This window comes from Rhinolophus sinicus, chromosome 16 (assembly GCF_057876585.1).
Source record: "Rhinolophus sinicus isolate RSI-liver-muscle chromosome 16, RSI-T2T, whole genome shotgun sequence".
Classification (NCBI taxonomy): Eukaryota; Metazoa; Chordata; class Mammalia; order Chiroptera; family Rhinolophidae; genus Rhinolophus; species Rhinolophus sinicus.
Window position 1 is genome coordinate 34,070,227 of NC_142516.1, and position 25,086 is coordinate 34,095,312.

Consider the following 25,086-nt stretch of genomic DNA (forward strand, 5'->3'; position numbering starts at 1 on the left):
GACCAATTCTAGAAGTGAGGCAGCTGGATTCTGGTGGAGCTAGGTGGCTTCATGATGAAAGTGAACTCTGAGAAGGAGGTACTGGCTCAGAACCTGTAGGTGCGTAATGCATACGATTTAGAGATTACTTCCCACTTAACAGGTAAGTGAATAGCACAAAAATAAATCAATTTTTCTAGCTATTTCGTGATTTGTTAGGCATTTATGAGAGACACATCACCAGTTACTATGCTTCGAACCACAAAGAAGTAACACTAGAAGAACTGGCTCATTGAGTTTGAATTTTAAACCCCTTCATAGTGATCTAACAATATATTAGTTTTTAAAACAATTATTTATGAGGTCTGACAATTAATTTCACGTACTCATCCTAGAAAAAGTGCCACATACCTCATTGCTGAATATCACTATGGTCACCTTCAAAGTACTCCCCTTGGGAAGCTATGCACCAACACCAGCTCCTAGTCCACACTTCAAAGCAATTTTGGAACTCTTTTTCTGGAATGGCCATCAGAGCTGTCATTGTATTACCCTTGATGTCCTGAATGTCATCAAAATGTATTCCTTTCAATATTTATCTTCAGGTAAGGCAAGAAGTCGTTGGGGGCCAGATCAGGTGAGTAGGGAGGGTGTTCCAATACAGTTATTTGTTTACTGGCTAAAAACTCCCTCATAGACAGTGCCATGTGAGCTGATGAATTGTTGTGATGCAAGAGCCATGAATGGTTGATGAAAAGTTCAGGTCGTATAACTTCTTCATGCAGCCTTTTCAGAACTTCCAAGCAGTAAACTTGGTTAATTGTTTGTCCAGTTGGTACAAATTCATAATGAGTAATCCCTCTGATATCAAAAAAAGTTACCAACATCATCGTTGCAACAAGTTCATGAACTTAATTGTCAGACCTCATAGATTACACTTGTATGTGGAATTCTTTCTGATAATTAACACCACGATTGCATCCCAAGAGCCCAACATGGTGCATTCAATAATATTTTAGAATTAATACTTATTGACTCAATCACCTTATGGGTCACCCTACATGTATATGCTGACAACCTATTTAAATTGTTCCCACTGACCTTTCTAGACATGGAAAAACAGTTGCTCCTGTATTTAAAAAGATCACACAAGACAGCTCTCATCATTTGCTTAAGAACATCCTGGTCCTGGGCAATCTGTGTGCATTTATTTTTCTCAAACATTCACTGGGCTCCAGCTTTGTGTTAGGCCTCAACTGGTCCTCCAGGACCTGCCACCTGTCTTAGAAGCTTGTCAAGGGGACAGACAGTGTATTTGATCTATAGTCACTTGAAAAGCAAAGGTGTATTAGAATCCTCATATAGGCTACTGGGGTTTCAGGGGAATTCTCCCAGTCTCCTTGGGGCCAAGTGCTTTGTGTAAGCAGTTACCTTAGGCCATCATTTTAGGTAGCTGGGTAAATTTCCTAATTGGAACACAACCTAAATATTTTTTAAATTAAGAATTTCTCATAGCCCTTAACCAATTTATAATTGCCAATGCAATTTGCAAACTCCATGAAGCCAGATTTCTAAAGAATGGAAAACTGGAAGGCAAGACTCATGATCTTGTATAAATACAACAAAATAGCAGAAATTATTCAAGAAACCTAAATGAATTAAGATTTAGAGAAGGAAAAGAAAACTCAAATTTAAGTTCACTTCTGAGCAAGAAGATGGATAGGAAAGGACTAAAAATGACTGTTCAGAGTCAATGGTGTAGAAAACAAAACCAACTCTTTTTAGCTCCCTTTTGTGTGTGTGTGTGTGTGTGTGTGTGTGTGTGTCCAATGATCTTTGAATCATTGATTGAAAGGCCAATGATCTTTACTTAGGGGAAAGTAGGGAAAACACTGTTAAGGTGGTACTGAAGCTTGAGTTTAGAAAAGTGATAGTAAAAGATTGCCTGGCTAGGCATTTAAAAGAAATTCATATCTCCAGATCTGAGAAAGTTAAACCTCAATGTGACAGAAGCAATCTCAAATCACCACTGGTAATCTGGACAAATGTTAAAATGTGATGCTGTATTGATGTGAAATGAGGACCCAACTGGATCCCTCTGTAAGATCAATTAGCTTGTTATTAGTCCCCAGCAAAGATTGAGATTATTGATCAGATGAATTAAAACCAGCAGGTGATCAATAGGTCACACAATCAGCAAGAACTTTGCCCCAGCCCTCAACTGCACTATAAGACAAGCTGAAATGGGACATTATATAGATAAGAAAGGACATGTTTTTATTGCAGTACGGCCTGTGACATATTTTTCATGGTATTTTTATAGATGAAATGGTGAATCACCATGTGGTGGATTTTGGCAGGCCATAAGGCTCTCTAGTTTAGCACTGTCCTAGACAAGACATTCTTCAGGGCATCAGATGAAAGCACACTTACCACATTTTAAAATAACTAGTGTAAAAGGAATGGCTGAATTTACTGACAGAACCTATCCAAATTATCCCACAGGCTGAATAATAAAATTCATAAAAGAAGTAAACAGAAATGCCTATAATTAGGTTCAAAGAAGTTAACCTAACATGACAGCAGTTCGTAGAGAAAATACCTGATGGTTCTGATGACAGCTGACACACAGTGTACTCTTACTTTTGCCCCTGCACGTTTAAGGAGTGCAGTGCTCCTGCACTCAGTAGGAACCTGGGCCCCATGCTGGGCATTTGTACTTGGTAGGAAAGATGCTGACAGTGTAGGTGGCAGTCGGAGGGAGGACAGGCAATCAGGAGGTTTTGCTCTGGGATGACAACTGTTGCTATCTGAAAGATTGTCAAAAGGAATTAGGCCACCAGCCAAGAATGAGTAAAGGTTGGACAATGGCCTCTTAGATTCCTTCTAACCTTAAGATGCTCTGCTTCTAGGGGCTGCAGAAATCCAGGCTCTGGCTTACTGTGCTTCTTACTTAACTAAAAGAAAATACACTGTCACGTATGTATAGTTGAAATCCTACAACAGAATTTCTTCTTCATGCATTTTCTGAATCTCTGTTATCCTAATGATTCTCCCAGATTGAAATTCAAAATAAAATCCATTATTGCCACGAACTTCCCTAGACTCTATTTGGAAATATATTTTATGTATCTGCATCTTAAGATTAACTTTCCAAAGGGAGAGAATATGGACAACTGGAGTGGAAATGCATAGTGGGGAGAGGGGAACATGCTAGGCCAGGAGACAGAAGTACTGGATGCTGACCCCACACTCCCATTTATCATTGGTGGGAACACTGATATTTCAGTACCTTTTCTGAGCCTCAGCATGGTCATTAGGAAATTAAGAAAAACCCAAAAACACAAAACCGACAACTGAGATTAATAATGCTTAGCTTATAAGACTGCTATTTAAGACGCAAAAGAGGTAAAAAGATGTGAAAGTCTCTGTACTATCAAACAAATATAATGTTAATATTTGGAAATATTTAGGTGATATCACAGCTGGGAATAAAACCCCTGTGTCTATGTCCAAAGAGCTTTAATAAGTTCAGGTCAGTCTCTAACAGGGAATGACAAAGGAAGGAAAAGGATTCTCTTGAGCAGGATTTATTAAGTAGGTGCAAAAGTAATTGCAGTTTAAAAGTTTAAAAATAATTGCAAAAACCACAATTACCTTTGCATCAACTTAATAGAAATAGCCAATTCAAGTCTTCCAAAACTAAAACTTAAATATCTCGACAGATAAAATTAATCTTCTGCATGACATTATGATTCAGCCTTCGGAGGCAGAGGGCCTGGTTTCAAATCCTGGCTTTGCCACTTACTAGCTGTGTTACCTTAGGCAAGTTACTCATCTTCTCTGTGACTCAAGAACCGTATCTATGTTAAAGGACTATTGTAAGGATTAAATTAGTTACACATGTAAAGCTCTTTCAATAATGTCTGACACATAATATGAGCCATACACTTGCTATTTTACTTAGAATTATTATTACTGTATATGGTTGCATAAAACCATCTGCATTTCTTAAGCACATGCCAAGGCTCATACATTGTCCTATTAGAGAAAATAAGAGAAGGAAAAATCGGTGCAAGTTCTCCACCCTGTTCTGGAGAAGCCATCTTGAGCATAGGCTGCTAAGTGGGTCTCCATGAAGGCTGCTGGCTTCAGAACACCTTGGCACATGGGGATGGTGCTACACTACTTGGACTTAGGAAATACTGAAATATTCAGGGTGAAGAGAAGGAAAGCATGAGAACAAAAATGGCTGATTTCCAGGTCTTGGGTCCTTGATTAATATTATTCTGACATCTTTCTGGCCTCACAAACTCAGGAGTGAGTGGATGGTCAAATTCTGCAGGGTGACCTCCCCTGGGACAATTATACGGTTTTGGTCCATCTCTTGGATAGTCATGGAGAAAAGACTCCAGTTGAGGCTGTTTGAGGCTGTTTCTAACTCGAGTTTGCACATGTTCAAAGAAGCCTCAAATTTCTCAAGCTAACTTTGTGACTTTGATCATGTAAGTCCAACATTTATCATGCACAAGAAAAATAAGATTAGCATTCTCCTGAGGCACAGAAATGCTCCATGTCAAAAAACAAAGCGCTAAAACAAAAACTTAAATAGGCAAAGGGAGTAGAGAAAAATCTGGTCTTGTTTTTTCTTCCATTATTAACATAAATGTGAAATATTATCATCTACCTAGTCTAAAGGCAGGGAAGATGGAGGAAAGCTGCCTGCTCAGGAGCCAGTTTTAAAACCATCCCCATCGCCTAGAGGCAATGAAGTAGGCAACCGGTGCAGCTACTGGAACATCCTGTGTACTTCTAAATCTGTGCCTTTGGGTCTCTCTAGAAACCCATGCAACTAACATGGGAGGGAGGGAAGGGATTTCTGATCCTACTAGGACTTATACCTTACCTCCCTCCTCCTCTCAGTAAATGTTTGTTGAATGGGTGGAGGAATCAATCGTTCAGACTTGGGCCTTGTAATTACAAGTTTCTTTTGTTAATTTTTGATTCATTGGCCCAATCACTAAAGGGATCGCTAATTAGATGTTGTACATTATCAGGTCCATAGAATATGATAAAGACATATGTAATCAAACTGAATAAGGTGACTTTTGCGACACTGAATTAACTTTAAAATGCTGAGTGTCATGTCACTATATAACTGGTTCAGAAGAGTTAATGATAGCGGTTTAGGGTAAAGCAAACGGAAGTGAACTTTACACTGGTTCCAAAATTCTAACTACTCTCAAGCGGAATAAAATTTCATAAAAGAAATGCTTGCAGCTTACAATCTTACAATCTTACAAACTTACAAACTTCTCTCAAGCAGAATAAAATTTCATGAAAGAAATGCTTACAGCTTACTATCTGACTATATTAAGATTGATGCAATTTACATTAACCTACTTAAATACTAGTATCAATTATTTGTTCAGATGTATCCAATAATTTTTACTACAGGAAGTAAATTATAAATACGAATTCTTCATAATTAGGACATTCATTTAAACTTAAGCTTTAAGCAACAAACTTGTATAAATTGAAACCGTGATGGATTCAGGACAGAGCTGTCCCAAAGAAACATAAGCCACAAATGCAATACCCAGGTTTAATTTAAAATGTTTGACTAGCCACATTAAGAAAAGTAAAAAGAAATGGGTAAAATTAACTTTAATAATATATTTATCCCAACATATAAAAAATATTATAATTTCAACATGTAGTCAAGGATTAAAAATTGTGACATATTTTACCTTTTTTTTTTTTGGTGCTTGAACCCCAGTGTGTACCTTACTCCCATGGCACACCTCAGTTTAGATTAGCTATCCTTTCAAGTACTCTAGCTAATTTTATAGCTATAATATAAAACTGGGACATAGCTTGATTATTTTATTTATAGAAGGGAAGTGGAAATGATACTTGTAAAGTCACTGGGAGGTGAACCATTGCTAAGTTAGCACATTAATCATTGACAGATGAAAGATACTACCACTGACCTTATTAGAAGACTAATAGATAATAGAGATCAACATTTTCTTGGAAACCTAGACTATGTATTCTGGGTATTTTTCTTAAAAATATGTGAATCCATTTTCAACTCTTCATTTATGTGAACTATGAGGGTTTTCTTTTTATACATACGCTGCTGTTTCTGGACTATGGAAGTCAATTGGACAATTTACATGTTCTAACAAACATTTGTGTACTTGAAGTCATTTACCAAGTCTCCAATCAGCCTTCTCTAGAAAATTCCTGTTGGTATAACTACTGGTTCGTGTAGATGAGCTTATGGCTCCTAAATGGCAAACATCAAGATTTCTATGCAGCATACATACTACATGAGGCTACGAAAATGTATCTAGCCCAGTGAGAAATACAAATAAAGATTATGATTCAGCTAATTTAAAAATCTGATCCTATCTGGTAAATTGCTTTTCTATGTCATCTTATTTATTTCATAGTTACCCCTTCCTCCAGTCTAAGGACTAAAGTAGAGAAAGGAGACTGATGACGGATGATGAAAAAGTGGTGGATAGACTGGAAGTTTCCAACGAGGCCAAAGAGTGGTTATGGCAGAAGGGGTGGGTAAGTTAGTGGGGAGGAAGGGCCGTGGGAATGGCTGCCCGGAAATGGAGATTTGGGTAGAGTTTCTTGTGACGCCATGGAGCAGAGGAAAAGGTTACTGGAAGGGAGGAGGTCCACCACTAGGAGGCCGGGTGATGGCTACATCATCCTCAAGGAGGTTCAAGTTGCCCAGAGGATGGCAGGGGAGGGGTTAGAGGTAGGTTTGCGAGCCCAGATTTTCACGGCTCACAGACATCTGCCCTCTCTATGCACCATAAACATAGGGCCGATTCATTTCTTCTTCACTTGTGAGAGATCCTCGTGCTGATGGCCATTAGTTCCCCTAGCTTGTGCAAGTCATGAGAATTAACAAGCCTGTCCTGAGGGACTCACTAAATCTGCTGCAGGCATTGACCCACAGAGTGCTCAGTGCTCCTGTCAAGTGGGCAGTGTGAACATGTTGAGGAACAACTGGGGTCTCGAACTGAATTCCAGGTGACTGCTACTTGCATTCATTCATTCATTCATTTATTCATTCATTCCCTCACTCACTTACTCAGTGAATATTTCTTGAGCAGTCTGTGTGTCAGGCACAGTTTGATGGGTGGTGTTTTGTCCTCAAATTATCCCCCGCAAAGGGGCATCTGTAACAGTGAAAAGTTATTCCCTCTCTTAGTTGAAAACTACAATCTCTGGGAGTCTTTCTCCCTGTTTATCATTTCTTTGCTTACTTCCTATTCCCTATTAAAAAATAGAAAGATAAAAGTCATGCCATTTGACAAGTGGCCAGCAGTATCCATCGTTGACCTAGAGAAGACAGGTCCCAGATGCCAGGGGTCAGCTACTTCTTGAAAGAATACGAACATACTATACTGCTGTTGGGGTTCGGATCATCAATATCTCAGGGTCCTTTATATCGTAGAGACCCTGTTAGAGGTAGGGGTAGTTGGGAACGTGTGACCGGGGTAGGGAGAAAAACTTCATGGTCTTGGACAAGCAACTGAAATAGGTGTCAGCCTCAGCAAACTTGCTGGCCACTCCTGACCACATTTTTTAGGATTTGTCCATTATACTGAATGAAGTGCAGTCACCAAATGTCAAACTTTACTGTCACCAAATGTCAAACTTTACTGGGCCCCAAAAGGCTAAATGCTACAGATGTTAATGATTGCTCTTTCTCTACTGGCTTTTCTGTGACACCCCGATCTTTTAACTCACTTTACCTTGTTGTGAACTGAATGTTTGTGCCCCATCCCAGTTCCTATGTTGAAACCCTAACCCCCAGTGTGATGGCATTTGGAGGTGGGGCCTTTGGGAGGTGATTACAGTGAGACGAGGTCAAGAGAGTGGAGTCCTCATGACGGGGTTAGTGCCCTTAAGAGAAGAGACACCAGGAGAGCTTGCTGTCTCGCGCTGACATGTGAGGACACAGAGAGAAGGCAGCTGTCTGCAGGCCAGAAAAAGTGCTCTCACCAGAACCCAACCATGCGTCCTCACCCTAATGTCAGACTTCCAGCCTCCAGAACTGTGAGAAAATAAATTTCTGTTGTTTGAGCCACCCAGTCTGTGGTATTTTGTTATGGCAGCCCGAGCTGACTAATATATACTTTGCTTTAAATCATTCGGTACAATCAGTAAAAGCTGCCAAGATTCTAGCAGTTCTTTCAGTATTACTTTATGTATACTTAATTCAGATCTCACTAGATACTCCAGCTCATTAAGAAAGGAACTGGAGATGGACGTACCTAGTACGGGGCCACATTCCAGCAGAGCACAAAACCCATCTTTGTTGAAAACATAAAGTTGGTTATTTTAAGTAGTATAGCTTTGAAGGCCTTCTAGATTTGTTTTCTTTTAGAGTTTAGTTATTTTTTTAATAGAGAACTGAACTCTGTACGTGAGACCCTATTCAAATAAAATTTCAGTAAAATTTCTTATTACATTAAGTCCAAGAATTTCAAATGTAAAAAAAAAAAAGAGAGGGAATAAATGTGTAAAAATACATATGACTTCTGGGTGTATGATCTACTCCAGGTGAAGGATGTAAGATGACTTGCCAGTTTGTTCCCTCATGGCAGACCCTCTCCCCACTAGGTGAAACTTCTACAAGTTTCCAAGCCGGTTCAGGCAGGTTTGAAGGCTGGCTCTGTTCTGTAGGCCAATCATGTGAGCACATTGCTTTGGATCCACAACAGCTTATCTTCCCGATGGCCAAAAGGAAATTAGGGTAGTTAGGGGAAAGAATCACTTCTAACTTACAAGCCAACCGAGCCACAAGTACACACAGAACACCTGGATCTCATAACTGAAATGGGCTTAAAGACCTCAGAAAACACAGGCTCTGGAGTCAGCTTTCTCTAGTATTGATCATGATAACTATCCATTTTGATTTTAGGATTGTGTTTAGTAAAATTAAGTTTTTAAGAGTCATAGCGTGGTTCTATCATCATGGCTTGTACTCAGGCAAACCTGAGTCTACCTGCTTCCAGAAGAGCTTTAATGATGCTAACCGAGATGCAAGAAAGACTCCCAGCCAGATCACCACTCACTGCTATTCCCAGCTCCTCCTCCCGGAAGGAAAAATGAAAACTAAAGCATAACAAAACTGTGCAATTTGAGCAATATAGTTTGTTTCCAAGGAATAATAAATGCATCTGTGCCTCTCCAAAAGCTATGTGTTTTTGGAAGGGTCTCAACAGCTGAGAGAAACAGCCTGCAGTTTTAGACAACGAGTTTGAAATCGGTTAAGGACACTGACAGCAGGTAGAGAGAAACAATTTGGGTACGTTAGCTGATTTTCATCTAACTGGGGCATGCATTCGCTCTGAGCTGACTCCATAGTTAGGGGGAGTAGGTCCCACAGAGGTCTGTGTCATCTGCATTTTATAGTCGAGTCAACACCAAGTTGTTCAAAGGCCACATACCGAAATAATGATCAAGGGTTCGTATTGAAGGTCGTCATGTGCTGTCAGAACCATACTCTGAGCACTGCTTCTTCGAACTTCAGAAAACCTCTCTAGAAGTTTAACATCTCAGCTGTGCCTGGGAGATCCACACATGTACTACCTTTACAGGGGCAATCCAATCATTATTGGCGTACCACAGGGGGGCAGAAATGAAGGAAGTCTCAGAGCAGGTGGTGAGGCCATGCAAAGCTGGAGCAGGTAGCAATCTGTGTAGTCACTCTTATATGCAGAAAGGGCTCAATAACATCTGATAAATGAAACTTGGGAGCAAGAAATTTCTCCAAAGATAAAGGGATGAAGGCCAGAATTCATTCCTGTGTAATAGGCTCTGGAGATTATATTTTCCAAACCAAAACTAGGACATGTAATCTAAAAAGGAAAATTATACTTATGAAGACAAAATATTTGAGACTGCTTCTGCACTGGAACACCCAGCCCTCCGTGTTCATTTCCCATTGACATCTCTGCAAACTCCCTTATACCATAGAAGTATTTGCAGTTCCCAGGGATTAGGAGGAGGACATCCTTGGCGGCCATTATCCAAGCCTACCACACTCCCGAAATGAGCTAACCATAACCACAGACCTCTTTATTTATTTTTAAAATTAGGAACTAAAGGGAATCATCTGGAATAAAGAGCCAGTTGAGCAGTTCTACCTAAAACCATGAGGTTCTCTCACCCATAGTTAAAGGTTTTCCCTGCCTGCCTCCTCAGTCGCTATTTACATGCTGTAACCATTGTCTTTGAACAGATGAGGTCTTATTAGCTAATTTTCTATTTGTTTGCCATATATCCAGTTTAAGTGAAAAACAAAATCTGCATATGCTAGAGAGTCCTCACCAAGCCACCACTGGGCCACTGGATACTTAGCTCACACTTGTGTGTTGTACACTATTTTGTACTTTAGAAAACCGTGGACCATGAGTGACTGCTTTCTAGTAGTAGCTGTTCAATAAATATTTATTGGAAAGGTGGATGGATGGATGGATGGATGGATAGATGGAACAGAATACATCCAGCAGTTTTGGGGATAAAGGTAAGATCATTAGTTTATTTCTACAACGTTAGTTTTCTGATTTCCCTAAACTGAAAAAGGGGGCCTTGACCTTGGGGTATAAAGAGTTCAATCTTTCTTCCTGCCTTATCCCTCCTGAGCTTTCCCACCTCCCAAACAATGTTAAATTCCTGGAATTCCTTAACAGCTGAGCCTCTGCTGTGTTTCTTCCCAGACCCCAGAATTCAAGCTGGTAGGTAGATGTTTACACTTCCAAAAGGGAGCACCTCGGATGCAAAGTTGCTGGAAGAAGCCTCATGGATTAGAACACTCACGACCCACTGCTTCCCCACTGCCCTCCCAGCACACAGATGTTCCTAGGAGGATCCAAACCTAAGGACACATTATCTTGGCTTGATCTACATGGCTTAGCCATTGTGATGAGCTGGGATGGCTGCGAGATGTGAAATGTGGACAGTGGAAATGTTCTTGACCTCTTCCTGCACCTAAGTAAGGCACATTCAGTTTGAAAGGAGAGTTGACAACTGCCAAGTTGTTCAGCGCTTCATTCAAATATCATTTGTCAAAAAAGGCCAAGAAAAATGGATTCTCTGATTATTCCAGTTACTTCCCTGCTTGATGCACTGAAGTGCATGCGTGTGTACTGGGTGGGGGGTACATATCACTTCTACAATAGATGACATACACCTGGGTGATTCAGAATAATTTAACTTTGACAACAATGCTATGAACTTGTATGCCTTTTGCTGCAATACCCCAGAGCATTTATTAAGGGTGTTGTCCTAAGTGTCTTCTTGGTAAACGCTGGTGGGCATGGCATGAATGGGTTAAAAGGCACAAAGACATTAAAGATGAAGCCCAGATCCAAAGAGGATGGAGCTGCAGAGGGCAGACCTGATGGTCTCACATCCCCAGATGGTCTCACATCCCCAGATAAAATGAAAATCCCCAAACTGAACTGGAGCTATCAGACATTAAAAGACAAACGTGATTCCAACAGATGAATGAAACGAAGATAAAGACACATGGGTTTAGAAATCTGTGACCACGTTCACCGAGCTGCTAGAGAACAAGGACAGGGCCGCGTGGCTCAGCAAAATGCCACATTTTGTTTGTATGTTTGTTTGTTTTGTAAGATAACCAATGTTAGCAAAAAGACAAGGGAGCAGGCATGCTTTCAGAGAGTGGGCGTAGAAATGGCACAGCCCTCCTGGAAACACATTGCGTACTACTATGTAACAAGGACCTTAAGTGTTTATAACTTTTTGCTCAGTGATTCTACTTCTAGGAATCTATCCTAAGGAAATAATAAGGAAAACAATCAAAGATTTACTTACAACGATATTGGAACTTATGGGGGAAAAAAAGGAATTAACTGAAGGGAAATGGCTGAGCCAATTGTGACAAATCCACACGGTGCAATCTGATGCTGGCTTTGAAAACGGAATTCAAAGAATATCATGCAAAATGATCATAATGTGACATTAGATAAAAAAGCAAGATATACAACTGTACGCATTATACGATCCTAATTTTATATTAGAAAATGACACATACATGCAAGGCTGGAAGCTCATACAGCAAAATGTTAACATTTAATGGGATCTTTGGAGGAACAGCACTATGGGAGATTTCTATTTTCTCCTTCAAAGTTTCCTAGGTTCTTTAAATTTCCCACATGAGCATGTGCTACATTTAAAACCAGAAGACGGCCATCCAAGGATATCAGAGTACTGTAGGAATGAGGCAAAGACAACGAGAATTTTCTATGGCCTGTGGGTAGCATCTCACCCAGTCTCTGTGAGTCCCTCTGAGCTGATGTTACAAGAGAATTCTCCCCCTAATTTCAGTCTCCCACCCCAAAGAGTCCATGAAGGAGGAGGCAGAGAGGGGAAGAGAGAAGGAGAAAGACAGAAGAGAAGATAGAACTCTTTAGAGCAGAATTTTCCAGTCCTTTGCACATTAGAATCACCCATGAAGCTCTGAATCAGACTCACTGAATCAGAATCTCTGGAAGCAGGGCCCTTGTGATGGTATTTTAAAATGCTCTCCAGGGAATTGTAAGGTCCAGCAAGGCCTGAGAATCAAGATGTAGAAACTCGTGGTTCTTAAATGTTAACATATATTCAAATCACCCAGAAGTCTGGCTAAAACACTGGGCTTCACCCCCAGAGTTTCCAATGGATAAGTCTGGGGAGGACTTGAGAGTCTGCATTTCTAACAAGTTCCCAGGTGCTTGAGGCTGTGGACCATACTTTGAAAACCACAGACTGTAGAACAACTGCGTCTTAGATTTTCCCCGTTGACCTTGAGTCCCATAGCAGGTTCTCCTAAAATTTTTAGTGACCAACCAGATTAATATTCCTTCCCCAGGTTTTCTTCTAAGGAAGGCAAAGGGAAATCAAGACAAAGGAAATGCCCATTCATCGGGCAGCTGCAGGGAGCCAGGCACGGGGCTGGACCCTTGATATCCTGTAGAGCTCATTTTATCCTCCTGTGAGGAGGGTGTGGCCATTTCTACTGTAGGAAAATGAAAACTGAGATCTAGGGAAACGTGGTAATTTGCCAGGGACAGTCAGCTAGTGCGGGGATAGGCCAAGGTGCGACCAAGGTCTGTCAGACACCCAAGTCCTGGCTTCTCTCCCTCTGAGAACAGACACACACTTAAGACAAAACCTTTCCTATAAGCAAACATCACGTTGCTTAGAGACAAGACTTAGATACCATGGGAGAAACAAGAGCAAATATATGAGTTCATTATGCTTTTTTTTTTTTTTTTCCATTCATACAACTATTAGTACAGATAAAGAAACAATGCATTCAGAACAGGAAAACTTATTTGCTCAGCCTGCCTTTCGCACAAACTTAAACATTCTTTCATTGACTCTGGCCTGTGTGTATGTGCATATGTGTAAGAATGAGCCCATCAAAATCCATTTAAGTTTGTAATACGCTGAACACTAACATTAAAGAGGATTACACCAAAACAGACGCCCTGAGCTAGTTAGGAAAAGCAAAATATAGAACCATGAACAGCTTCTGTGAAACATGTGAGATCTGGCTACATCGGCGTCAGGACCTAACTGTATTATTCACAGGCTCCCCCAAGGCCTGGCTAGGTCTGCCTCCAAGCCATGCAATACACTCTTGCCCACACCTTCTGTTCTGCCCTAGATTTCACTTGTCAGGGAGCTCCCTAACGCCTGTGAATGTGAAGGTTGTTTTGCTGAAGTTTGGGATGATTCAGTTGAAGAAAATTATTCTTATTCTTCCACCTCTCTTCTCACATTCTCTTCTAAAGGGAAAACTTTGTGTTTGCTGTTAGGCCCCCCCCCCAAAAAAAAAAAAAGATGGGGGAGGCAATAACCTTTAGCCCACTTATGAGTCTTCTGCTGTACAGGAGTTATCCTAGGTATTTTCTAGGAACAAGGTGGCACATTCTAGAAAGAACACAGAATGGCCCACACAGTCCTATACTAGCTCTAGAAATATATTAAATTACCAGTGTTCAAATAATATGGATGTCACTCCTCAAAATGCTCCTTTGAAACCTCTATGAAGACTGACAGTCCAGATAGCTCTAACTCTAGGCTGTCTTTTTGCAAAAGAAGGAAGTCAGGACCCAAACACAACCTAAGAGTCATAGGCTGCATCACGCACTAGAAAGCGCCAATGCTGACTCAGAACCCAACATCCCTTCTGGTACGGAGACTTGGTCCACTTGTCTATTCTTGCTGTGGTGACTGTTGTTAATCTTATTAGGACTCCAGAGACATCTGCAGACATCCCCGGCAGTTGAAGATGGCACCAGGGGAACTGCTAGATTCTACCAGTCTTGCCTTCTGTCTTTAACCAATGATTATTGCCAGCAACTTTCTCCTTATATCTGCTTTCCACATCAGCCCTAATTAATTCAATTATTAATTGAACAAGATCTATAATGGCTTGTTCTGGCTCCTCTTGGAGGAATGCTTAAGCGATCCAGCATCATCCCAAACCTCCTGTGGTACATAAAGTGGCTCAAAAGCATCAATCTGAAACATGGGGACCTAATCCAAACATTACCTGGCTTTGGAAATGACCTTACGACCCTGGTGAGGCAGGACAGGTGTCTACCCCAATATTTGATCTCTCCTTTGTCTTGAGTCCTAGAATTGTTCACTTTTAGCTAGAAATCTGGGCACTTGATATAAAAACCACATTTCCTAGCTGTGGCCATGTAACTATATTCTGGCCAACAGGATGTAGGCAGAAGTATTATGTGCAACATTCAAGGAATGTCCTTGGATGTTCATGAGAAAGGGCATGACCTTCTTCCTTCTTGCTGGTTGGAAAGAAGTAATGACTGGAGCACGAGCAGCCATGTTGAACTGTGACGTGCACGTCACATGCTTCAGATGGCAGAATGACATCATAAAAGGAGGCAAAGTCCTTGATACCACAGAGCTGTCACACCAGCTCTGGCCTCCTTGTATGTGAGATAGAAATCAACTGTTTTCTTTAAGCCATATGATGTTGGATTTTCTGGCACAAGCAGCCAAAACTAATCCTAACAAACATTCAATAATGAAAATACTTCTAAAGAAACCGTCAAAACCCCAAATGATCAAGGGTCAACTTGAGTTAGAATCCTAGAGGTCAGGGGCATGGATCTTGCAGGACCATTTCCTGTAGCTTGTTGAGTTCCTGGACACTTAAGGAGACAGGAGTTGTGTAGAAGTGACTAGAGAAGGCCAGAGTTCTAAGGCCACAAGAGACTGACACGAAGTGTTGGCTGGGGTTGGGAGCACTTCCAGAAGTCTGAGCCTTCGGTCAGGGACCAGCAGCAACAATGTAGCTGCGTCAGGGGAAGGCCCTGGCTGGGATGCCCACCTCTGCCAAGACACCAGGCCTCCTGAAGAACCGCATATTCCCGCCACCCCAGACTCACGCCTCCCTCCCCCTCTGCTCTTCCTCCTCACAGCAACTCCAGATGTTATATTAATAAATGGCCGTGTGCAAAGGATAAAACTCAAGTGCCACCAGCTCTTTGGGGAGCAGCGTTTCCAGCATAAAGAGACAGAGTATTCGCTAGCACACCTGGGAGAAATGTGCAGTGCACAACAGGCGTGCCAGGGAGGACAAACTTGTGTGCACCTTTCAGCAGATGGTACCAGTCAACGGTAAGTCACCGGTAGTGAAGAAGGAGCATGTCCGAGGCCCCCAGAGGCTGGATTCTCACTGTGTGTGATCTTGTATAGGTCACAGATCCTCTCAGGCTTCTAGTTTGCTCCCTGTTTTGTACAAGCAGGGTTGGTGTCTTAAGAATCAGCCTCTCGGAGGTGGGAGGGAAGCTGTGTGTTTAGAATCTCTCCAGGCGATTCCAGTGATCTGCTAGGCTTGGCAACGTCTGACTTAGAAACTTGTCCTGTGGACCCACAGATTCTCCATCCTCACCCAGACTGACCGAATCAGAATCTGCATGTTAACAAGATCCCAGGGGACTCATGTGCACACTGAAGCTGGGGAAATGTTGGCTTAGATCTGTGATGCCATGACTTCAAGGAGAATATATTTAACTATTGTCCTGGGACCCAATCTAAATACTTGCTTTTCATTTTGCTTAATTTAAAAAAAAAAAATCATTCATTGTAAGGATTATAAGTGATAATGCTTATAAAGGGTATGGTACAGTGTGAAAGGTCAGTAAATGCCTATTTTGTTTTGCTACCACTATTAGCTGTCATAGTCATTGGTCTAGATTTACCAAAAGGCAAGAGAACCACTGGGGGAATAGGAATTTCAAATTCAGAAGCAACTCTTTTTACTTGAGACACTCTATTCCCAACCCTGGGCAAGCGAACACTCTCCTCAATGAAAAAAGAACGTTTGAAATCTTGATCTGGACTGATACTCCAAATGCAAAAAGAAATACAATGCCCTAAAGCTCAGGGTTATTAACCAAATCACTGGCTAAAGCTAATGGCAAAGCCGACTCCTGGACACTCTCAGGAAAAAAGAGACTTCCATCCCACTTGTCACCATCATTCAAGGAGATTCAGTGACATCACATTCATGTGACATAAGAATCAAGGGACTTTCCTTATCTACCTGCAATGCTGACTGTCCCCAAATTCTCACCCTCTCATGCACCCATTGCTGCAGACAATTGGACAGTGAATAGATGCTTTTAAAATGGATTTAACCAAAACTGAACTGCTGGCAAGCAGATGGGCAGCCACAACCATCAATTTGTGTCACTGGGGCATTTGCAAAGAGGCAGACTGAGACGAGGAACCAAACTCTTTCTGTTCCCTTTTCAGTCTCTTCCGTTTGACGTCTGGTCTTTGTTGGGAGCCTGGACTCTCCGTCTCTTCCGAATTTGCCACGTTCCTCTAACTTGTAAGCTCCAGGAGAAAGCAATCTATGGATTAATATCACATGCAAATACCAGCAACAAGTCAGACATTTGCTCCGGGGATCCCAGCAACAGACTTTGCAAAGCACCAAGCAGGGTGAGCAGAAGCCTGGGGTCTCTCATCTTGTCCCCAGGTAAGAGCTTTTGTTCCTAGGGCACAATTAAGTCATTGTTGGCTTTTTTTGTGTGTACCGAACACACAATGCCTCCCATTCTCAGGGACTAAAGAAAACAGGCGTTGGCATGAGGTGTCCACATTTTCCTTAGTGAACTGAACAGCCCAACCCGAAATTCAAGTGCTAAACTTTCAACAGCAAACAAAAGGCTCGTGTTCTAGTCCGGTTCACTGAAACCAAGTGACTTTTATATCAGCCTCAAACCCTGGGAGCGTTTGCTTACTTATTTCTCTCTTATCAGCACATTTAGGGGTCAGTTCCACATGTAAGCAAGGAAAACAAATTGAGCATATGACACTCTGGATGAGAAAAAGAAATCACTGAGACTCAAATGGTTTCTCTACTTCTCCTGTCCCCCAAAATCTGGGGAATCAGGCATTTTGGGTATACAAACAGGAAACAGTCTTTGGAATAAAATCTCCTAAATGGCTGTCGTAAATGATGACTCCCTTCCATCAAGAAATGCACGAGAAATGGACATGCTGAGCAGGCTTTTTACACCCTGCACAAAAGTTCTCTACCTACGTAGGGTGTCAAAGGAATTATACAGGTCTGCAGTGTGTGCAATTGGCTATTTATTTGCATAACAAAATAACAAAAAGAATGGAAAAGAGCATGGCCCAACTGGAGGGTAATAGTTTTGGAGTTAAAGCAAAGTGTTTGACAATTTATAAAAAGACACATATAGTAGATTTACATCAAAGCCATTTTGAGATGCAATAAAATTTATTCCCTAAATGTACTTTTTCTCCACTTTTCTAACTGACAACTTATGGGATCTCATAATAATGTTAATTATTAGACAAGGTTGAAATCAGAAGGGATGTTTCAAGTGGATAGGCCTAACCAGTCAGAATGGAGTGTGTCTCCTGTAAATACAGGAGGAAAATGAGATCAGGAGTCCATACAGGCTTAGGGGTATTTGATCCACGGTATTTGTAACTTCTTTTTCCTGGACTGCAGCTCACAGAAATTCTTCTCTTATCACAAAGTAACAACAACAACAACAACAAAATATTAGCAAGTGACTCAGTTATGCAAAGACCAAAAGTGCATCACAAACTTAGAGATAAGGGGTGTTAAGAATCCATTGTGGGGGGGGAAATTGCTTTTGTTTCATAAGCTTTTTTAGCCCATTGAGACCCAGAAACACAAATATTACAATGCCAGAAATAAAATCATGACATTGAGAGGTGTCAAAGCTGTGTTTCAGGGTGATTTCTTTAATCAAAAAATAATAAATAAAACTTAATCTACCACCTTGGGCAAAGCGGTTTTCTGGAGTCTTAAAAAGAACAAAGCAGGGTGGCCGGTTAGCTCAGTTGGTTAGAGCGTGGTGCTAATAACACCAAGGTTGCTGGTTCGATCCCCGCATGGGCCAGTGAGCTGCCCCCTCCTTAAAACACACACACACACACACACACACACACTCTAAGCAAAGGGGACAAACAGCTTCAGTCTTGCATTGACAACTGTCCGGCACCATTCCTAGGAGCCACCATTGGCAGCAGAAAGCAAGAACACAAGACCAATGGACTGGAAGACCTCTTGTGGGGAAAGTCTAAGTTTAGCCAGAAAGCCATTGCTACCTGCCTGCCTGATCCAGTTCTTGCTGGCCACCTTCGCAAAACAAAGCTTGCCTGACCCTACCTACCCTCCAGCAGTGAAGAATTTGGCAGTCATAGCCTTTGCACCTTAACTGACATCCATTTCAGGAAATCTATTTTCCCCTCAGGTACTTGCCTAAAGTGGGACATTCAAGTGTTTCTATTTATTAGTTGCAAACAGAATGTTTGTGTGTGTGTTTGGATGTGGGTGCCCATTCCAGGCTGTAGTAAGGGCTGCTCACAACCTGAGCCAAAGGTCACCTGGGGCAAGGCTGGAGGTGAGGTCTTTAAAAATACAGATTCCAGGGCTTCCCTTAGGTTCCAATTCAGAGGACAGGTGGGGGGACCCAGTAATCGGCATTTTAATAAACTCCCCAGGTACTCGGATGCAGTGCAAGTCTGAAACTCAAGATTGGAGTAGTGGTTCTCAATCACAGTGCCGGGAGCTAGTGCCCACATAGCGATGGTTTTTAAAGCTTTCAGGAGATTGCTTGAGTGGCCTGGGCTGAGAACCACTGAGGCTCTAATGAGTTTCCTCTATCAAGAGAAACCTCCTCCTCCTCCCAAATATTTTTGTAATCACTCCTGCTAGGGGGACACTTCACTTCAGGAGCTGATTCTATGGTCCTCTGAAACTCCTTTCTCAGTATGAAGCCTGCTCGTCATCGGCCCATTACACAGCCCGGGATGAAACAGCCCTTTCCGAGGGAGAGCTCCTCCTTCGAACACTGGGCATAGATGATTTAACAACTGGAGTTTAAAAGTGGATCTGTTTTGCAACAACCCCAAAAGTATAAATGAAGGCTCAGACAGCCCTTTTCCGCCTTTTCAAGGATTTTTAGAAAATGGCTTTTTAATGACTTCTGTGCATCTCCCAGGGTACGTTTAGATAGCCCCCTTCAATATCCTGGGGGGCTGCCAAGTTGTGGGGTTCAGACCCTGTGCAGACAGGACGGGGAAATTTAGCTGCAAGGCAACACCGTGAACACTGCACCTCATTTTCCCTCTCTCTTGAGCCAAGATCTGTTGAAGCTGGGGACCCAGAACAGGCACAAGATGATACAGATGAAAAAATATCTCCCCGATGGACTGCATTAATTAATTGCTGCAACAAACTTTTAAAATGCAAGTACCCTCAAAAGAAGCTAAGCCTCACTCACCAGGGATTGCTGCTTTAATTCATTGATCAAAACTGGAGCGTTGTGCAGGTGATTTTTGTTTGAGCCATAGAGTGTTCTGAAAAGAACTGAATCTGTTGTCAATAATCACACAGTAAATAACAGCTGCCCCCTTTGGATGGCCCTGTGCTCTCCAGCTAGACACAGGCCTTACTGCTCTCTATTGCTTTATGCCTCCTCATCGCTGCTACCTGCACAGCCCCTGCAGGCACTGGAGCTTGCAAAGTCTTCTTCAGTCAGTGACTCACCCTAACGGGGCAGAACTGGTGACAGGATGTGTAACCACGTTTTTTGGTCTTCTACTCATTAGCCATGAGATCTTAGATGGTTATCGTCTACTCCTTGGTGGGGCCTTAGTTGCTTTAGTATTACTACTCCAACTGAACAGTGATGGGTTCTGGGGTATCTATGAGTATTAAAAGGAAATGAATGTGAATATGAAAATGTATGGAAACTATAAAGCAGAATGCACGTGTAAATGACGGTGGTCCAATCAGTTCAAGACTGCTATTCGAAAAACTTGAGTCATGCTTGGGCAGGAAGCCACGGGGGGTGGTAAAAGTGGGATTGGGCTCATGGATTAATGAGAAGGCAACCTGGGGAATCTAGGTGGTAGCTCCATGAGGGCAGAGACTGCAACCTCAGTGCCCAGAATTGTGCACATGTGACGAGGGCTCCCACCACAGCAAGCCTGCCAGTAGAACCAAGAGAGTGCCAGTTCTTGAGTTTAAACGAAGAGACTAGTTTGGGAGGCTGCAAAACACATTCTCACAACTGAGCCTCCTCATTCCCTCACGATTTTTGGTCTGACCCAGCATCTCTGATTGAGCCTAGGGTCTCCTGATCCACACTTGGTCTTTATCCAACAAGAAAAAACACAGTGGGAAGGAAAAACATAGAGGGGCTGAGAAGATAGTCACTTATTCCTTCCCCACCCCACCCCCCACAAACCTATATTATCAGTTTAGTAGGTTATTTGCATTTTGGCAGGACTTCCCTTTTCCAGGGCTTATCAACCAAGTCTGGAGGAGACGGCAGATGGCCTGCTACACAGCTAATTTGAGTACATATTCAAGACAATCATCAGCTACAGATTGACTTGGCACCAGCAACCATGGGAGGAAATGCCAAGCATTTCTAAAGTCTACCAGGCCCCCTCGACTTTGCCTTCACTCGCTTTCCAATAGGAAGAGTATATTTTAATCTCACAATTTCTTTTGGAAGAAACTCTAGATTTCATAAGCAGTCCCTGTACATCTTCAGATGAACTGCCAACATGAATTCTAGGGCATTTCTCTTTGCATTGGTAAACTTTCATCAATCAGCTTTCTTACTATTTTGCTTTCCAACCAGTCACCAAAATGTAGAGATATTTTTCCAAATGTACACACTGTACATTTCCAAATGGACATGTTCTTCCCATATTGATCATGGGATCTGTTTCAGGAAGGACACTGTCAAACACCCTCCTGAAAATGCTCTGTATGACATGACTACTTATCTCTCTCTGTTCCAGCAGTGAAGTGACATTTTCATTTAAGAAAATAAGGCTCACCTAATATGAACAGCTCCTTGACTTCACTGCTTTCCTTTTATCCTTCTAAGAACCCAACCAATGTTGTCTATCCGATCATCCTCGTTCTTATTCAGAACAAATAGTACTTATATAACTGAGTCTCCCCACCTTATTTTTGGTAGGTCCTTTAAAAATCTGAGTTTATTTAGAACATTCCTTTCCCAATAAATATCCATTTCTACTGTTGCTCTTCAACTAAAGCACCCTAAAAATAATCAGACTCACTTTCTTAGTACTCTGGTCATGGGCATCACTGCCAAGACTCATCTCTATTATTTATCTCCAAGAATCACCGAGGACTTATGTCACCACTGATCTCTCCATTGGGCACTTGGGTTATCTTCTGTCGCCTTGTTACTCAAAGTGTGAAGAGTGGGAGCTCATTAGAAATGCAGACTCTTGGGCCCCTCTCCAGATCTACTGAATCAAAACCTGCATTTAAATAAGATCCCAAATGACTAATGAGCACATTACTGAAGTTTAAGGAGCACTGTTGTATGGTGTCCAGTTGTATACAAGACTTAATAGCACTGACTCCCAGTGTGGTGCTCACCCTCACATAGTAGGCTTTCTCCATGCCTTGTCACCCAATGGCCCACCATGCCCCACTGCGTGCCAGGAGTGGAGTAGGGCCCAAGAGTCCATGAACAGCCTTTTCCCGTAGGAGGTCAGCATCCAATGGGAGATACTATCCTGTAAACAACCACAGGGCAATGGAGAAAGTACCAGTAACAGAGTTGTGTATGGAGGGCTCCAGGAGGAGTCAGGAGAGACACTTGGGTCTTGAAGATAGAACGAGGAAGTTCCAAGGAGGAAAAGGGGAAGCAGGCATTCTAGAGTGAAGGGAGAACATGTCCAAGAAGGTACCAAAATCACATTACATTGGGGAATGGCAAAGGCTATGTGGCCATCACAGAGGGGAAGTGCAGGGGGTGGGCAAAGGTCAACCACTGGGCACAAAACACACCCAAATAACAACCATTGCCATGCTCACAGTTCTGAGGGTTACAATATGGGCTGGGCTCTGCTGGACAGGTGGTCCACTCTTCGTGGTGTTGTCCAGGCTCCTTCACATGTATGCAGTCGGTGGGATTGGCTAGGGCTGCCTGGGTCCGATGGCCTCGCTCACATGTCTGGTGGTGTGTACTGGCTGTCAGCTGGGCCTTTCCCTGTACATGCCTCTCATCCTCCAGGAGGCTACCCAGAGCTTCTTTACATGACAGTAGAGTGTCCTAAGAAAGCAAGGTCTAACTTTGGAAGTCGCACAGCATCACTTCTGCAGGACTCTGCTGGTCAGAGCAAGCCACAGGCCAGCCCAGACCCAACAGGTGGGGAAGAACAGCAAAGCCAAACTGCCAAGAGGTGTGGCACAGGGAGGTTCCCTGAGGACCATGAATATTACAATCCACTCCAGAGTGCAAAGAGATACTGTTAATGCATGTGTTCACACTTTATCTGTGAGCCCTTTAAATTCAAAAGCATTCAAGAGCTTAAAATCCTATTTACCTTTGTACTCCCAATTGCAACCCTCATAGTTCTTTCCACACGATGGGTGTTTAATAAATTCACATGGATTAATCAATTCTCACAAATGCACATATTTATAAACATAGGAATTAGAATTTACCAAGAGATAATGCCTGAAGGTACAGTTAACAAAGAATAAAGTCTAATTTGCTTACAAAAAACTTCAGTAGGACGGAATAAAAACATGATCATTTCACAAAGAGAATCTGCCCCAAAATTCACCAGTAATAAATCTGCAGGCGGACTGCTGCTCTCTTTCCATTTTCCAACCTTCACTCCAATCCCATCATTTGTCATGAAGGACGTAAAAAGGCCTAAGAGGTCAGCACTTGCTTTTGGTTCCATAAAAAAAGCAGAGCAAGTTATCATATCTGGGCAGAATACTCTTTAAATTACTGTTTAAGCTTAATACATAGCAAATTGTCTTTACTCTGCAATAGTAACAGACTGCTGTTTCAATCTGTCTTCCTAATTTGGGTAGCTGACAAGTTATCATTTTATGAGTTAGACTTGGCAAGATTTATTTCCTTCTGGACATGCCTGAAATTAAGAGAAACATTATGGTCAGAGGTTATACGGGCAATCTCAACTTTCTTCGGGTATAAATAATGTAAGGATTTGGGGTTATCAAGTGACCCAGTTCGTGAACTTTTTTCTGTAAAAATGTAAATCTTTATTAAAGTAACTACAGTGGCAGTGTTACTCATCACTATTTCAGGGTCCTTTCCTTTCAGCACATGGTATAATGGAAGGGCATCCCCCATATGCTCTTCAACTTAGGCACAGCCATGTCACTTCTTTGGGCCAATGAAATGTAAGCTGAAGTACTTGTGGTGGTTCCAGATGAAAGCTTCAAGAGCTAGTCCTTGAAGAGGATATTTGCCATATCCTCTTCCCTCACCAATGTGACTACAATTTTCCAGATGATAGAGGCTCTGTTAGCTTTAGTCCTGTAGTTAGGACATGAGCCAGAGTCTCCAGCTAACTCACATTAGCCATCGGCATTGTTTGTTACAGCAGCATCCCTTTGCTCATCCTACCTTAATATAACTATGATGAACATCTAACTATCTTTAACTGCTATGTTGAAGAAAGTGCTAGTCCATTTTAAGCAAGATATCTCCTGGTTTTAAGCAGTTTAATCGTCAATCATTATGCTATTCTCCACTTCCCTCTGGCTAATCACTCCTACTTCTCTCTTCTTGCTTGCCTCGAGTTTAGGAAACTGCTTTATTTCCTTTCTTTACAGGAAATCCACAGAAGCTACTGGGCTAAGGGGGAGAGCTTGGGGCATATCAAGTTCCCTACCTGCCACAGGACCCCTGCTTTTACTCCTTTGATAGCAATCCCCAAGTCTGGATCATGAGACCAGAGGCTATCTCACTCACAATCGTGACCCTGAGGGACAAAGAGTGAATCATTTGCCTTGAATAAGTAGTAGACCCAGGTGTAAAACCCAGGCTGTTTTCCTGGGCTCGTTCCTGGCCCAAGTCCTGTAGGCAGGACTGTCTCTTGACACTAGTGCATGCACTGTGTGCAACCAAGTTCTGGCCTACCTGCTGTCTCTCCTGCACCCTGAACTTGCCTATTCTGCCTCTGCAGAGCTAGTCTGAGGGCTCCTGGGCATGTGTCTCCCCTGCCCCCCACTCCGCATGAGGTTTCTTTTCCCTCTCCTACAGCTGTATCTCCCTAAAAGGCCAGCTCCTGGTTGCTCAAAGCCTGTAACTTCTGCTTACAGAGACTCAGAAGTGAAACTGTGACTAGATTCTCTGGTACTCCAACTGAACCCTCAGAAGTAGGGTTCGACCCCCACCCAGGTCCTGTTTCTCTCCTTTGAGGATCCAGGACTTACTGTATTCCAGCATTCCCTGCACCCCCTTCCTTCACAGACCCACAGTGAAGCAGGGAGGAAAGATCAAGTTACACCTCTACTCAAACCACGAGAGTATTGGTGCCATTGGTGCCATCACGGTCTCTGCAAACAAGCTTCAATAACTGTTCCCCATCCCTTTTAATGAAGACCTAATCACTATGAATGAGTGTCTTTAGTAAAGTGCAGTTTGATGAACTATCATCTGAAAGAGACTTCTTTAAGGGGCCAAC

The 25,086-nt window shown here is 42.3% G+C and overlaps 1 protein-coding gene and 1 non-coding gene across 5 annotated transcripts in view; one reads left to right on the forward strand and one right to left on the reverse strand.

Annotated features, from left to right (window-relative positions):
* Nucleotides 1-25,086, reverse strand: part of DAPK1 (death associated protein kinase 1) — a 168,171-nt gene that overhangs the window by 93,151 nt on the left and 49,934 nt on the right. The gene's annotated exons all lie outside the window — the stretch shown is intronic.
* Nucleotides 18,403-18,476, forward strand: TRNAI-AAU (transfer RNA isoleucine (anticodon AAU)). Its single transcript has one exon. It is a non-coding gene; the product is annotated as a tRNA-Ile (tRNA).